The sequence below is a fragment of the Ambystoma mexicanum genome, chromosome 3q, assembly GCF_040938575.1.
Source record: "Ambystoma mexicanum isolate Mex_15411 chromosome 3q, UKY_AmexF1_1, whole genome shotgun sequence".
In the NCBI taxonomy this organism is placed as follows: domain Eukaryota; kingdom Metazoa; phylum Chordata; class Amphibia; order Caudata; family Ambystomatidae; genus Ambystoma; species Ambystoma mexicanum.
In genome coordinates this window covers 668,443,837-668,459,787 of record NC_090926.1, presented here as the reverse complement: position 1 = coordinate 668,459,787, position 15,951 = coordinate 668,443,837, and positions in this window count along the sequence as shown.

Here is a 15,951-nt window from a genome sequence, read left to right as displayed (position 1 = left end):
GGGTTGGGGAAAATCAGTTTTTGGATGGCTTATAACTTTAGCGCCACTCAATGAAACTGCGTGTAATTTTATTCTAGACCTAATCCTGAATGGTTTTCCAAAGATTTGTGGGATTCTGTCAAGAGGGGTCAAAATTTGAGGGGAGGTCCCAAAATATTATAAAGGCATATAAATGTGGTGTCATTTGATGAATCTGCACAACATTAGGCAAAATGATTTTGGACTCGATATAAATGGTTTTCTAAAGGGGGCGAAATTAGAGGGGGGGTTTCAACATTTTTAGATGGCTTATAACTTTGTTGCTATTTGAAGAATGTGGACAAAAGTTTTGAGAAAGATTATAGACCCAACCTTCAATGTTTATGTAAAGACTGAATGGATTTGTCAAGTATGGGCTGAGTTAAATGTCTATTGTATGTACATACATTTTGACACTTTTGAAAAATTAAAACATGGGCGGATTTCGAGCAAACTCGTGAGGAGCATTGGCAAGGACATTAAAGCATGGTTTTGAAAATGTGCCCATGTTTTATTTTTTAACAAGTGTCATAATGCAGGTACAAAAAATAGTCATATACCTTTGGTGACTGAGGTATAGCCTGTGGCTGTGGGCAGTGGCCAGATTGTCTGGGTCATAGCATAAGGTCATGACTCGGACAATCTGGCTACTGGCCATGACCACAAGGGACGTAAAATGGTGTTAAAGTGGCCATGTCCACATGGGACTGGCTGTGTGGTAAAGTTATTTGAGTTTGAAAGGGAAAACAAATTTGCTTGCGATACTTTGGTCATAGGGTGCTGCAGGCTGCCATAGAAAGGGAAGAGGGGATCTGTTTGGAGTCCCACCTTCTCCTTCCATGGTGGAAATCTTGGGAAAGGATTGTCCTTCCTACAGCGAGACGCTGCAAGCGTCCTACTGTTGGTAGAAAATGTTTCAGCACCCCGGGTTCCCGCTTTGTGTATTTCACTTTGGTATTTAAAGCCTTTGGTACACTCCCAACAGTGGTAAAGAACTGCCACACCCATGATTCTCTCTGGGTGCTAGAGGTAGGCACGTCCTCTACCTCATCTATTTGGTCCCCTTCATTGTCTTTGGAAGTACTGCATTTGTTCTGTTGTGTAGGTCCACCAGCTGGTGGTGGTGGCTTTTGGGGAGGAGGGAGGGCAATATCTGATGCCATTTTTAAGAGAAATTGCAGTTTTACTAATATTCTTCGAAGTATGTGCTTTGCGCTAGATTGTTAATGGATGATGAGTAAGTATAGGTGTAGGAGCTGTGCAAGGGTACATTTTGAGCTTGAAAGTTCCTAGATCAGTCTAACAATGCTGTTCCAAACAGTCTTCCAAGCATGGGCCCGATTCTGAAGTGCAGACGCCTTCGCAGACACGTCATCATGCTGCATGCAAGCACAGAGTCACGTGGCACTGTCCGGAAGGTCTGTGATGATATCAGACGTTTGTGTAAGTCGACAGATGCAAAAACAGTGGTGAAAGGTGCAAAAAATGTATAGAAGAGTTACAAATGATGCTAGAAGGTGGGAAATGGCAGCGTTTTAAGGTGAAACATTGTAAATTGGAGAGAAGTGTTGCTATATTGGGGTAAGTATGATATTAGTAAGTTGTAGGAAAATAGCACGCACTGGTAATAACCCATGAAATTCGGTGAAAAAACTTTGTTAAAGAGACGTTATGGTTAAGTTGCACTGATAAAAACCTATGAAATTCAATGAAAAAACATTGTTAAAGGGACGTTATGGTTAAGTTGCACTAATAGAAAACTATGAAATTCAATGAAAAAACTTTATTTAAGGGACGTTATGGTTACAAGTAGAACCAAAAAACCTCAGAAATTTGTGAGTTATGGAAAGCTAAGCAACCATAACTCGCGCCACCACCATGCACTGCTAAGACTAACACCCAGGACATCAAAGATGATATCACAAATGCCTGTTTGGGGCACTTTGCAATAGCACTTTTTTGTAATTAGATTGCATTAGCACATTATTTTGCATAGTTGCACAACACTATGAACTTTCTACAGGTCCCTCGATGGCCACTATGGACTAACATGCTTGATTGAGACTATCTGCATTTCTATTCATAAATTTGCACAGAACCCAGTACCCTCATGGATTTTTTTACGTTCTTGCACTTTCATGATATGTAAACTCGGAAACAGATCGAGTTTTGGCTAACAGTTTTCGTTAGTTTGTATAAAGATATTTTATCTTTTGGGCTTCATTGTAAACTAACATTAAAACTTACAAACAGAAACACAATAGAAAGGTATTGTTAATTGAATACAAGTTATGAATATACTGAAAGTTTTTAAACCAAGCACATTGTAACTGGCATTTGACTAGTTTAAAATGGGCGATTGGTTAAACCTTACGGAAGGTGAATATGAAAGCAGTCACATGACCGGAGTCATGTGGTATTCTGTTTCCTGTTTGAGCAATTTAAAAACAGCCTGATTGTTTGAGTCTGTAAGACTAGCCTGATGAAGTCCCAGTGAAGGGACGGAACGCATGGCACAAGATCAGTGACCTGGAAGCTTTACATCTAGTTCAGTATGTACATGTTGACTTTTATTGTTTTAATGACTGTGTTGTATTACTAATAAATGTTTTAAGCACTATATTTGAGATTAAGTGCTTGTTCTTTCTGGAGTTGTGTGGAGTAGTTGGTGCCATTCATCCTGTCACTCTCTTCTCTTAACACAACATTGTTTGCATACATATATATATATATATATATATATATATATATATATATATATATATATATATATATATATATATATATATATATATATATGGCCATAGTAGTGGCCATGTAGTTATATTTAAGTTGCTGTTTCCATAGGAAGAACACTTTTTGGGCGGCCTATAACTCTGCTCACCCTGGATGAATCCTCACCAAACTTTGCAAAAAAAGTAAATGGGCCACTCTGAATTTCTTTGCAGTTTGGTGATGTTTGTTTCAGGGGGGGGAAGTTATAGGGGGGCCCAAATGTCTTTTTTTCCCATAGACTGAATGGGGGAAAAACTTTGCGCACGGCTATAGGCCAAACCGCTGGACGGATTTTCACCAAATTTGCGCCCAGGGCAGGGCCTTGGTCCCGAAAGCAGGCTTTTGTAAATTTGGTGACAATCCGTGCAGTACTTTTCTTCAAAACGACCAAAAAGTAGGTCTCACAAAATTAGTGATATCTATGCCGCTCTGCGGTCACACTTCCCTGTTCGCTCCGCGGACAAGATACCGATTGGCTAAGGGGCTGGCTCCATGACAGCGGACACGCAACATTTCTGTCGATTGGCTGCAGTGAGACGTGTTGTGCGTCAGATTGTTTGGATACGCCCGTCATCTTGTATCCGCCGACAGCGCAGCGGCGACCAGCAGCAACATGCTATTTCGAAACTTATTTTGCTGTGTCATAGTGCTTGGGGTGGTTCACACTGTAAGAGATGGGTGGAAAAATGTATTTGTTCAGGCGGTAGGTGTTAATATTGTATTCTCTATGCACGCCTTGTTCGGAATGTTTGTGCGTACAGAAAATGAGGGTTTTAATAGGGGTATTATTTCAGTCAGAGCTGCACACAGGCACCTTGAAACTGTTGTAAGGACTTGCGTGGTATTAGCGGAAATTGCAATTGAGTATATGTCGTTATTACAGTATTTGCTCCTATGGGTGTGCTATTGATTAGTATGCCACCATGGGTGTGACATGCTGCGGTGGTTGTGGCCAGGGCCTAGAGCCGAAGGCCATACTTTCAAGACTGTAGGCCACAACCACCGCAGCATGTCACAACCATGGATACACCTGTAGTATTGATTATCAATTAAATGGTTGTGGGGAGTGTGTACAGTATTGGCAGGCAATGCACCTAAGAACAGAATTATAAGCACTGGAGGTATTAGCCACTGCACACCCATAAATTGTAATAGGTATGGATATACAGGTAGGAGTCTAGCCTCTGGCCAGAACCACTGAAGCATACTACAACTACAACTATTGCTGCACCTCTACTACCACACATCACTCAGGTGGTTGTGGGGAGTATCTGCAGTCTTTGGTGCATGGCCAAAGGCCATGCACCTGAAAATACACTTGTCAACTCTAAAGTTATAAGCCAACATGAATTTTACATAGTGCAGTAGTTGTGGGCAGGACGTTCAGTTTTGGGTGCATGGCTGCAGGCTGTAGGCCATACACCGAAGAGTGTAGACCCTGCCCACAAGCAGTGCAGGATATCACAGTCATACATCTCAGCCACACATTCCATTATGTGTCTGGCAGGTGTGGGCAGGGCCTAGAGTCCTGGGTAAAAAATTGAGTACATGCTACACTTATAATGTTTCATTGTATGGGTGTGTCAATCCTGTGTAAGCGGCCATGGGTGTAATATGCTGCGGTGATTGTGGCCAGGGCGTAGAGTCTTGGATGTATGGCCGTAGGCTGTAGGCCGTATGCCATAATTCCAAGACTCTAGGCCCTGGCTACAACCACTGCAGCATATTACAGAAATTGATACAATTGTAGTATTGCTTATGGGTCAAATGGTTGTGGAGAGTGTGTAGATACTTGGCTGCAAGGCCGAAGTGTTATTACAAGCCACAATGGCCGTGATATGGTGTGGTAGTTGTGGCGAGGACTTACAGTGTTTGGTGCATGCCCAAAGGCCATGCACCCAAAAACAAAGTTATAAGCACTGCAGTTGTAAGCCACTATTGATTTCATACACTTCATACCCATACATTCAAACATCTATGGGTTTACACCCAAGTCTGTAGCTTGTGGCTACAACTACTGCAGCATATAACAGGCATAGGTACACTCGTACTATGAAACATCAGTCAGGTGGTTGTGGGGAGGACGTAGTGTTTTTGGAGCATGGCCGAATGGAGTTTCTCGACCCTGGGATTTATGCTGTCCACCATTGGGTTTCGTTTGGTCGCTTTGGGACCATGATCCCTGGCCATTATTAGCCTGTACTTAATTACAAGCATTTAGTTTGCATGTGCATCACATTATTGTTAACTTTATAATGATGTGCCCATTTACAGCATCTGGCATGCCAGCGGCTCCGACATAGTTTTCTTTATTATTTTTTAATTGATTATCTGTATGCCGTTTCCTTGCTAGAATCGTCCGGTTACACTTGCATCATTTGTTGCATGTGTATACATTATGGGCCGTTGTTTGTCCCATCTATTTGTGTGCATTAGGTCGTACTGCATATGTTTGGGAACTCCAGATATGTTGTCCATCTATTCGACACGGATTGACTTAATTAGAACCTCTATTGCAGCCCTACTCCTGACAGAGACTTCTGTCATTGTAAACTATTGAACGCTATATCTTTAGGCGTTAATTGCCATCATGTATATGATTGGCCATATTCAGAGGTGAGTTATGTGCTCTCCTATCCATTGGGATTTCATTTTAAACAACTTTTTTCCTTCCTTGACTCACTGAAGCAGGAGCGTTTAATTTGTTTATTTACTATTCATTCATTTACTTATTTACTTTTGTCTATAGCCTTTAATATTCATGTGTACGCACAGGTTTATCCTTAACTCTAATTTTTTGTTCTTTGGTTAAATTGACTCTTCTTAGAGTATTGGATCTTTTGTTAACTCTGGAATCATGTTTTGACCATTTAGATATATGGCAATCCACTATTTAAGTTTTGTTTTGACGCCTTGCCTTACAGATCTGATTTTTCTTGAGATCTTCCTTTGGTGTGGCTGAGCCGTTATTTCCTGGACTTATTGACAGGCTTTTGGGACCAGCCCCCTCCTGGGTAGAGATTATGGTAATTACTTTTTCTCCCCTCATATCACTCGACATGTCTTAACCTACGGTCTATGGTTACAGCCCTGTCTGTTTATTTGTTCGGATCACTATATTTTTAACTATTTTAACCTTTGTTCTTTACGGTATTGTTTTCTTTTTCTAAAATATATTTTTTTCTACAGGGACCAACTTCTCGTCATGTCCTATTACATATGTGAATGTTTTCACCTTAATCTGAGTACCTTCATTAAGATGATGATGAATGACCCTAAAAAGATCCAATTTATGGGAATGCTTTGTCCTGATGAAGATGGATTTCATCTGCTTTGTTCCGCAAGATGTATTTCTTCCATCGAAACTACAAACTTTGAATAATGCCATGCTTTCTTTATTATTAACCACCTTTTGCTTGACATTGTAGTAGTTGACACATAGCATCCCTAACTTGTATTACTATGTGTATATGTTTTACATGTGTTTTTATTCTGGTATTGAGTTTTTTCTAGCTATTGGTCCTCTTGTTTGCTGATTATTATAATCGATTTGATTTTGACTCTTTGCATTGTGTGGAATGTGTTATAAATAGAAATTTGCTATTTACACATTCCAATTATTTCTGGGTCACTGTGGGTTTCCCCAGTCGATGATCCCCTTCACTCATCTAGGGATACCCTCGAGTCATCCTTGTGTTTATCATCGGGATTTATTACGATCGCTTTATTTCCCGTTGATATCACCTCGAGGTTCACAATTGGCACTAGCACTTTACCGCAGTATGCACTTTATTTCTTTATCTCTTTAATTGTACGATACAATTTCGTGTATTGCACAAGTATTATAGACTATTTAATCCCTTTTTAAACTTTTTGAAATAAATTTATAAGAAATTTAATAAACATGTTATCTTTTATCATGTGTTGATTGACGTATGGTGATCTGACTTATGACCAGCAGTGCTGTTTCTATCTCTATAACGGTAGGACGATGTCCTTGAAGTGAATTAATATTTTGGTTTCCGCTGACTTGACTCTTGTTTACTACGATTTTGCTTCCTCAAAGTCAGCGAAGTAGGGGATACCCATCCACTGCTTTTTCCTCCTTTGCAGAGCACCCATGTCTGTTACACACTGGAAATTACTGGTCATGCTCTTCTTATCTGATGTATACGACTATAAGGTTCAATGTGCTGTGTACACGGCTAGTACCGGGATGGTAACTGTTATACAGTACAACGATTAACAAATAACTAGAGAAACTGAGAACACTAAAACACTAAAAAATTGCAATGTGCACTGCAAATGGTAGAGCTTGCTCATAAAATGGTGTTAAGTGCAGTGTGCTGTACAAATAGCAATATATATATTCTCGCTTTCCAGTGTGATCTACAAATTGTAAATAGAACCCGGATGGAGCCCAAGTGGGTACATTGAGCTGAGCACCATGTGGCCGGGTGAGCCAGCATATATTATATCAAAGTAAACAAAGGACTGTGAGTTACATACCATAATATTGCACATGCTAGTGTATTTGTATCTATGTGCCTGAGATGCTGTGATGTACCGCCCATCTTTATATTGATTCCACCACAGATAATGCGGGAGTTCGATGCTTGTCAGTCGCAAAAGCATCGGCCTCAAGTGTCTGTTGATAAACGAGAACCTCAATCTCCGTTTGTTGATCCCACACTGCCTAAGCTTCACTTTCCTAAAAAATTAACAAAAGCAAAAACAAAAAGCTTAAACAAGGTACAGATATCCAGTCATCTTATCCGAAAGATTTTTAATTTGATGAAGACAGGTCAAAATAGTCTATCCATGTCAGCAATAAAACCAGTGTGCTAAAAAAAGGATTGAAACAACTGAAGCCTTTGACCTTACAGCTTCTTCGGAGTTGTGTGTGGCATCGTTTCACAGTCCTCTTTTATGGTGTTTTTCAAAAAGGTAATTCTTTTTCCTTTCTTTGTTGTTTTTTTTCTCCATAGTGTTTTATAAAGATGAAACCCTAATTTTACACGTAATGTGTGTCGCCATTTTCGAATGGTTTATAGGGTTCCTTTCCTGATTGGTTCTCATTCCATTTTTGGCCATTTTGCACACATGATGCTTTGCATGTTTATCTGCATCTACTGAGGGGTTTGTTTTATTGATTAAATGGTTATTCACACTCATTATTTCCTATTTTGAACATATGATTTGAAAATTCTTACAAAATTGTCATAATGTTTGCTATGGGCATGTAACATTCTCCAAATTCTTGCTTTGTTTTTGGGGTGTTTTGAATATCACATGTTGTCAGATGCGTAGTGTCTGTTAGACTCAAATTGCAGAGGCCTCCCCATGTGTTGGCTCCATGCCGCAATGTCACAATGCGGAAAGAGGCAATGTAATGTGCATTCGCAAATTTTATTACTGGCTTGATGTATTTTTTTTAAAAAGCTTCCACACAAATTTGCTTAGTGCTACTATTTCTGAAAAATTGGCCCCATTATTTAGTTGGTACTTTTACACCTCATGTTCTTTCGCTTGGTAAAGTGCTGATTCATACTTAAGTGCATCTCGCCTTGGCCTATATAGACTTCAAATGTAAAGTGCTCACCGCTAATTTCCATTTGAAAGAGTGAATATTATTGACTTGATCTTTCAATGCATTTTGTTTTTCCTTTGCAAGATGTGTTTAATTATAAAATGCGTCATGCCTTTGACTGTATTGGCTTTAAGTTCAAAGTGCTTTGTCCAATTTCCATTGGATGGGATTTCTACATTTTATTATATTCAGTGCATTCTTTTGCTTTCACATTTAGTTGTGTGATGCTGTCTCTTGAGAAATTATTCCTATTATTGTCGGTGTGTATTTGCAATTGCATTGCACATATCCATCTGGAACCAAGAGGGAATTGCAACTGGGTGCAGCTGGAATAACAGGGAGAACCAGAAAGCCAGCTTATCCGCACATTTAATCAAAGAGATAGGATTTCAGCTTTTTCCTAAACTCGAGAAGAGAATTAATTTTTCCGAAGGTCGGAAGGTATTTTTTGTGTTTGTATTTATTTTATTTGTATTGCGCACCAAAAGCATCTGGGCGCATTTCTTCAATGTGCAAGGTTACAGAAAAACAAAACAGTGCAGGGTGGCTAGCGCCGCCGTGTGTACAGGATGAAGTTTACAGTAAACAGCAATACAGGTAAAAAATGATATACAGTGCAATCTTGCTGATAATAATGATAATGTAACATGAAAATACAAGATAAGTACAAAAGTAGGTGAGCAGACTGTGCACATATTTACATTGGGATACAGATTGTATGCAGTGAATTTACCCGGTGATCTAAGTTAGACGTATGTGGTAGCATGGTCCTGTGCAAAGAGCCAAGTTTTTGCTTTACTCTTGAATGAGTGGTAAGACTGTTCAGCTCTGAATGGGTTGGGAAGTGTATTTCATAATTTGGACACAAGGATTGGGAAGCTAGACCCGCCTGCTTTTTGCAGCTTAAATCTAGGCGTGGATAAGGTTTGGGCTTGGGCTGATCTCAGCGGGCGTGATAAGGAGTGGGGTTTAAAATGGTTGGCAAGGTACGCTGGGATCAGATTAGACTGGCACGTATGGGTAAGTGCAAGGGTTTTGAGGGATATTCTGTGAACAACAGGGAGCCAACGTAAGCTGCGTCTATTGTCAGAGATGTGAAGTTTCCTGAGAATGTTCAGAGCAGCTCTAATGGCATTATTCTGCGTTACCTGTAGTTTGTTAATGTTCCTTTGGCTGGTCCCAAGATAAAGGGCATTGCAATAGTCGAGTTGGCAGCGGTAAGGAAGGGTCTATATGCAGTGATGAGTTTGCATGTATAGGCTGATGCCGAGACCACAGTGTTGGCTAGTCTCGTGAGGGATAAGGTAGAGTCAAGATAAATATCTAGAGTTTTAGTATCATTGAATACCTTGATTGTATTGGCAGCAATGACAAATGATTTGAAGGCTAGATTCAATCTATTGAGTCTGTGGTGGGAGCCTAGGATGTGTAGCTCCGTTTTTTCATCATTTAAGCAAAGCCCATGATGCGCCATCCAGGCCTGGATAACTGAGTAAACATTGTTAAGGGCTTTCGAGTCAGTCGCGTAGTCACCAGTGATAGGGATGAGTATCTGGGTGTCATCAGCATAGTTGGTATAGGTGACACCCAGATAGTCAAGAATATCAAAGAGTGGCTTTGTGAAGAAATTATATAGTGTGGGCGAGACACAAGACCCTTGCAGGGGACACCACACAAGACTGGAGAGGGTTTGGCAGATGCAGATGGGAAAAAGACCTGCATAGTTCTGTTTGCCAAAACGTATCTGATCCAGGAGGAAGCTTTGTCAGAAAAGTGGGCAGCATTATTAAAGTGGTGGCAGAGAATTTGATGGTTGACCAAATCAAAAGCTGCCGATAAGTCTAACAAAAGTAGGAGGGCCATTTTTCCAGATTGTCGCAGGCCAAGGAGTTTATTCGTTTCTAGATGTTCCTGTATTTGTAGATATGAAGCACGGTCCAGGATTTTCAATAGGAAAGGTACAGTGGTAATAGGTCTGTAGTTGGATGGGTTGTTTGGATCTAAGGTGGAGGTTTTTATTAGTGGGATGGCCCACGCGTCCTTGAGGTTATCAGGGACTGTGCCAGATTTGAAAGAGGCATTAATAAAGGCGGTGATGAAAGGGGCAAGGTCATGGGAAGCTTTCTTGATGACAGGGGCAGGGCAGGAATCGCCTTGAGAATTTGACGGTTTGAGTTTTTTAATAATGTTTTCCACCTCGACGATAGAAATAGGTGAGAAACTAAAAGGTTTGAAGGAGTGTGTAGTTAGCAGTATTTTGTTACGGTGGAGGTTAGGTAGTCAATCTGATGGGAGACTGCATTTTTTGGCATTGATTTTGATTTGGAGTGTGGATACTTTATCAAGGAGTGCTTTTTGGATATTAGTACACCAAGCGGTGTCAGAAATGCAATTGTCGAGAGGGGCTATGGGAGATTCCAGTTCTTTTAGGATATTGAAAAGCTCTTTAGTGTTAGATTCCACCTGAGGGGTGTGTTTATTGTAAGTGTCTCTTTTTGCAAAGAATATCGCTTCTTTGTAGTTAAAGGAGGCTAACATTAAGGAACTTTTGTTGGTGTCTGTAGGGAGGCTTTTCCAGTGTGCCTCAGCGTTTCTTTTTGCTTTGCATAGATCTCTCAAGTGTGGAGTGAACCACAAATTAAGATGAGCATAGGGTTTAGGTTTCCGCGATTTCAATGAGGCTATAATATTGAGCACTTTTTAGATAGTTTGGTTATAGGTATCAATTAGTGCAGTAGGGTCTGCGTAGGATAATGCTACTTTATTAAGGAGGGGAAAGATGAGACGGAGCAATTTCTCTTTTGGAATGTCCTTATTATTTCTGGTATTGATGGAAGGAGCGATCATTTGTTTAGGGCTTTGGTGGCAGGATTTAATGGAGAAGGTGATTTTGTAGTGATCTGACCACATGCACAGTGTGATTGACACCGAGTTGATGCTACAGTTCAGATCAGAAAGCCAATCAAGAGTTCCACCTTTGTTGTGCACAGGTACGTGGATATGATGGGTGAATCCTAAGTCAGTTAAGGTACTGGCAAGATCAAAGGTTTTAGGGTTGTTTGGGTCTTGGAATCCCAGATTAAGGTCCCCAAATAGTATAATTTGGGACTTAGGTTTGGTGTTAGCTGCGAAGAGGGATGTAATGTCATCAATAAAGTCCTGGTGGATGGTAAATAAGATGCATTGTGGCAGTTAGAATAGGTGATATTGGCAATTTAACTGATAATAGTTCAGCCGAGTGGATATGCTGATCAGGGATGGGCCTAAGTTCAAGAGATCTTTTGAAGATGAAGGCAACATCACCACCTTTAGAGTGGTTGGAGTTCCTGTCGCATCTAATGATGGCGTAGTTGTCAGGGATGGCCAAGGACAAAGAAGGTCCAGCTGCAGCATGTAGCTAAGTTTCATTAATGGCTAGGAAGTCTAGGTCTTGGGTTACGAAAAAGTCGGCAATATCAAGTGCATGAGCTAGGAGGGATCTAGCATTAACAAGGGCCCCTTTGATCATGCAGTCTTTTGCAGTGTTAGAACTATCAAGAAGGGGAATTGGGACATCTTCAGGGTTTGGCAATTTGATATCAGTAGGATCAGATATAGATGTGTGGTTACCCTGGGCCATGTGGTGTTTAGTATTGGTACGGTGTTGTGGATGTTGAGATTTATGGCAGAATCTAGAACCTAGTCTGTGGTTCCTGAGTTGGAGAGCACATGGTTGATTGGGCATAGGCTTGGTGGCGAAATGTTCCAGCCATAAGGCTGGTGAGTTCAGATACGGGTTGGAGCAGGCATGGTGCAAGAAAGGTCAATGATGTATGAGCACAGTGTGGTGGTGTGTAAGGTTAAGGCTTTGTGGCTCTGCTGGGGAAAGAAAGAATTGAAAATGTGAGAGGGGTATACAGCGGAATGCTGTATAATGCTCGAGGTTATAGTGAATGGTAGGAATAGGATACAGAGTGTCAAAAGGAACCAATGCATTTTGAGTACTAGTCTAGAAGCGATGAACTAGGTAGACATGCAATGTTTCTGTAGTAATCGAGTTGGAAGGAAAGCCAAGGGGTAATATATAAGACCCTAAGGTAAGTAGCAACAAGTAGCATATAAGACACAAAGGCTAGTGGCAATGGGTAGCATAGAATACACTATGGCTAGTGGCAATAGGTTTCATATGAGACACAAAGACTAGTGACAACATGTATCATATAGTACACTAGGTCAGTGGTGGCCTTTATCTGGCCTTCGTCGTAGCCTTCTGCCGGCTCCTTCTGCCTGCCGAAGAATGTTGTGGAGATACATGCAGATGCGTTGATTAGCAATGCTCAAGGCTCCAAGCCTCGCTTTGGTGCTGTGATGTGCCCGGCATTTTGTAGGAAATCGAACCAAGAGAATGAGCGGCTCCAGTTGCAGGTCGGGTGCCAGAGGGGCTAAAGCTTGGAAAGTGTGCTTAGAGAGGCACACAAGCAAAGGGGCTGCCTTAGCAAAGGATCAGGATGGCCTCACCAGGTTTAAGGGGGAGAGGTGCTGCACATGTTGTTTTGGGTCCTGTGCGGTGGTTGGCGTAGAATACCCAGCAACGGCGGATCTGCTGCTGCTACAGAGGGGCTGGTGGGGTCTACTGCCCACTCCACTTCACGTAGGGACTCGTCTGGCATTCCATGCTCTTGGCCCTGAGCAGGAGAAACGTCTTTCACCCCGGGTCACAGATCATGATGGAGGAACCAACAATAAGTGTTGTCCTGATGATCGAAGACAATGATCCAGGTGATAGGCAGAGATTTTTGACACAAGATATAATGGGCAGTCCCATGGAGGTTTTTAAACGTCAAACAGAGGGTCTTGCACAGCACCCTTTGCTGAATCAGTAACCATTGAAAGTTCCTCCAAGCCTGGGAGATGTGTGAACATCGGGGCAGTGAGAAAACCAGCCTAAAGGCTGAGTTTTGCGCAACGTGTAGGCACTGAATTTGCGTTTTTGGAATTCACATTAAGATGGCATTGCAATAATCTAACCTGAGTCATCCAGTGCACCAACAACCATGGATGCAATAATCTAACCTGGAGTTAACTAGTGCCCCGACAACCAGGGAACGATCTTTGTGTGAAATCATCAGTAGCAGGGATTTTAACAGTTTAAGATGGTAGAATACAGATTTTACCACATCGTTTGCATGTTGTAACTTAAGTGTGCCTGCCAAGTGCACCCAAGATGTAGCCAATTTTGTCTTAGGTCCGAACAAAATATTCTCTTTTTTACTTGGATTTAACTGGAGCTTGCTTGCCACCATCCAGCTCTTTATTTTACTAGCGCATGCAAACACACTTTTAGTTGCTTCCACAGGTTTTTTTAACTGAACATAGATCTGTGTATCATCGGCGTAGAAATGATAATGTAGGCCCAATTCAGAAGAAAAAAAACAGCAAGGGATGGGTATACATGTTAAATAACAATGGCTACAGGTTGGAGCACTGGGGCACTCCACATTCAAATGGTGCTTCTACACTTCACGTTCTACTCCTTGGCAATATGCTGTTTTATGCTAGAATGCATCTCGCCTTAGCCTGTATTGGCTTCAAATGTAAAGTGCTCAGTACTGTTATCCATTTGAAGGGTATTAACATATATATGAAATAGGACAGCAGTTGCCACCCTAAAGTTAAGGTGAATTGAAGTTACATAGGAAATTGAAACAATTGCTAATAAATTTTGACTCGCGCAACAGATTTGGCCAAAGATCTGCAGACACTTTTTGGCGACCGGGTCTCCACCCTGACCACCCAGACTAGAAATGTTGGGAAAGATTCTTAAAAAAATAGAAACGTTGTTAAGAAAACAGTAAAAGCTCATTTTTCCTAGTCTCCTTTCATTTTTCCATGACAAAAAAGGTCCTGTATTTGCTCCATTGCATAGCAAAAACCACTGTATGGATGCGGACAAGTATTTTGAAACAACGTGGGCACAAAGCGTTTACTCGCAACCCTTTTGTGGTTTTGAGTTATTTCGTCCAGTACTTTTTAAAATATTTGACATAGAAGGCGTGGGCCCGTCTCCAAAATAAATAGCTATATCTACCAGGGTACATTGAGAATCAGGGTGTTTATAAATGAAACAGCTGTCATCTTTTTTTTTCTCAATGCAATGGGGGAAAGAGCGGCAACCTGGAAGGCACCAGGTGGGCGGGGCTTAGGCCAGTTGACCTAGATCCACTTGCACCTGCTGCCCATCTGCAAAGGAAAAGAGGCTGGAGTGCTCCGTAAGTAGGGAGAAAGAGTGGCAACCGGGAAGGAGCCAGGTGGGCAGGGCTTGCTAAGTGGGGAAAAAGAGCGGAAACTTGGAAGCCACCAGGTGGGCGGGGCTTATGCCAGGTGACCTAGATCCACTTCCACCTGCTCCCCATCTGAAAAAGAAAAGAGGCTGGAGGGCTCTTTACGTAGGGAAAAAGAGCAGCAACCAGGAAGGCACCAGGTGGGCGGGTTAGCTAAGTGGGGAAAAACAGCAGCAACCTGGAAGGCCCCAGGTGGGTGGGGCTTAGGCCAGGTGATCTAGATCTACTTGCACCTGCTCCCCATCTCCAAAAGAAAAGAGGATGGAGGGATCCTTAAGCAGGGAAAGGAGCGGCAACCAGGAAGGTACCAGGTGGGCAGGGCTTGCTAAGTGGGGAAAAAGAGCAGAAACCTGGAAGGCGCCCAGATGGGTGAGGCTTAGGCCAGGTGACCTAGATCTACTTGCACCTGCTCCCCACCTGCAAAGGAAAAGAGGCTGGAGGGCTCCTTAAGTGGGGATAAAGAGCAGCAAACAGGAAGGCAACAGGTGGGTGGGGCTTGCTAAGTGGGGAAAAGAGCGGCAACCAGGAAGGTGCCAGATGTGCAGGGCTTAGGCCAGGTGACCTAGATCCACTTGCACCTGCTCCGGATCTGCAAAGGAAAAGAGGCTGGAGGGCTCCTTAAGTAAGGAAAAAGAGCAGCAACCTGGAAGGCACCAGGTGGGCGGGGCTTGCTAAGTAGGGAAAAAGAGCAGCAACCTTGAAGGCACCAGGTGGGCAGGGCTTAGGCCAGGTGACCTAGATCCACTTGCACCTGCTCCGTATCTGCAAAGGTAAAGAGGCTGGAGGGCTCCTTAAGTAAGGAAAAAAGAGCAGCAACCTGGAAGGCACCAGGTGGGCGTGGCTTGCTAAGTAGGGAAAAAGAGCAGCAACCTGGAAAGCACCAGGTGGGTGGGCTTAGGCCATGTGATCTAGATCCACTTGCACCTGCTCCCCATCTGCAAAGGAAAAGAGGCTGGAGGGCTCCTTAAGTAGGGAAAAAGAGCGACAACCAGGAAGGCATCATGTGGGCAGGGCTGCTAAGTGGGGAAAAGGAGCAGCAATTTGAAAGGCTCCAGGCGGGCAGGGCTTAGGCCAGGTGACCTAGATCCACTTGTACCTGCTCCCCATCTGCAAAGGAAAAGAGGCTTGAGGGATCCTTAAGTAGGGAAAAAGAGCGGCAACCTGGAAGGCACCAGGTGGGTGGGGCTTGCTAATTGGGGAACAAAAGTGGCAACCTGGAAGGTGCCAGGTGTGTGGGGTTTAGGCCAA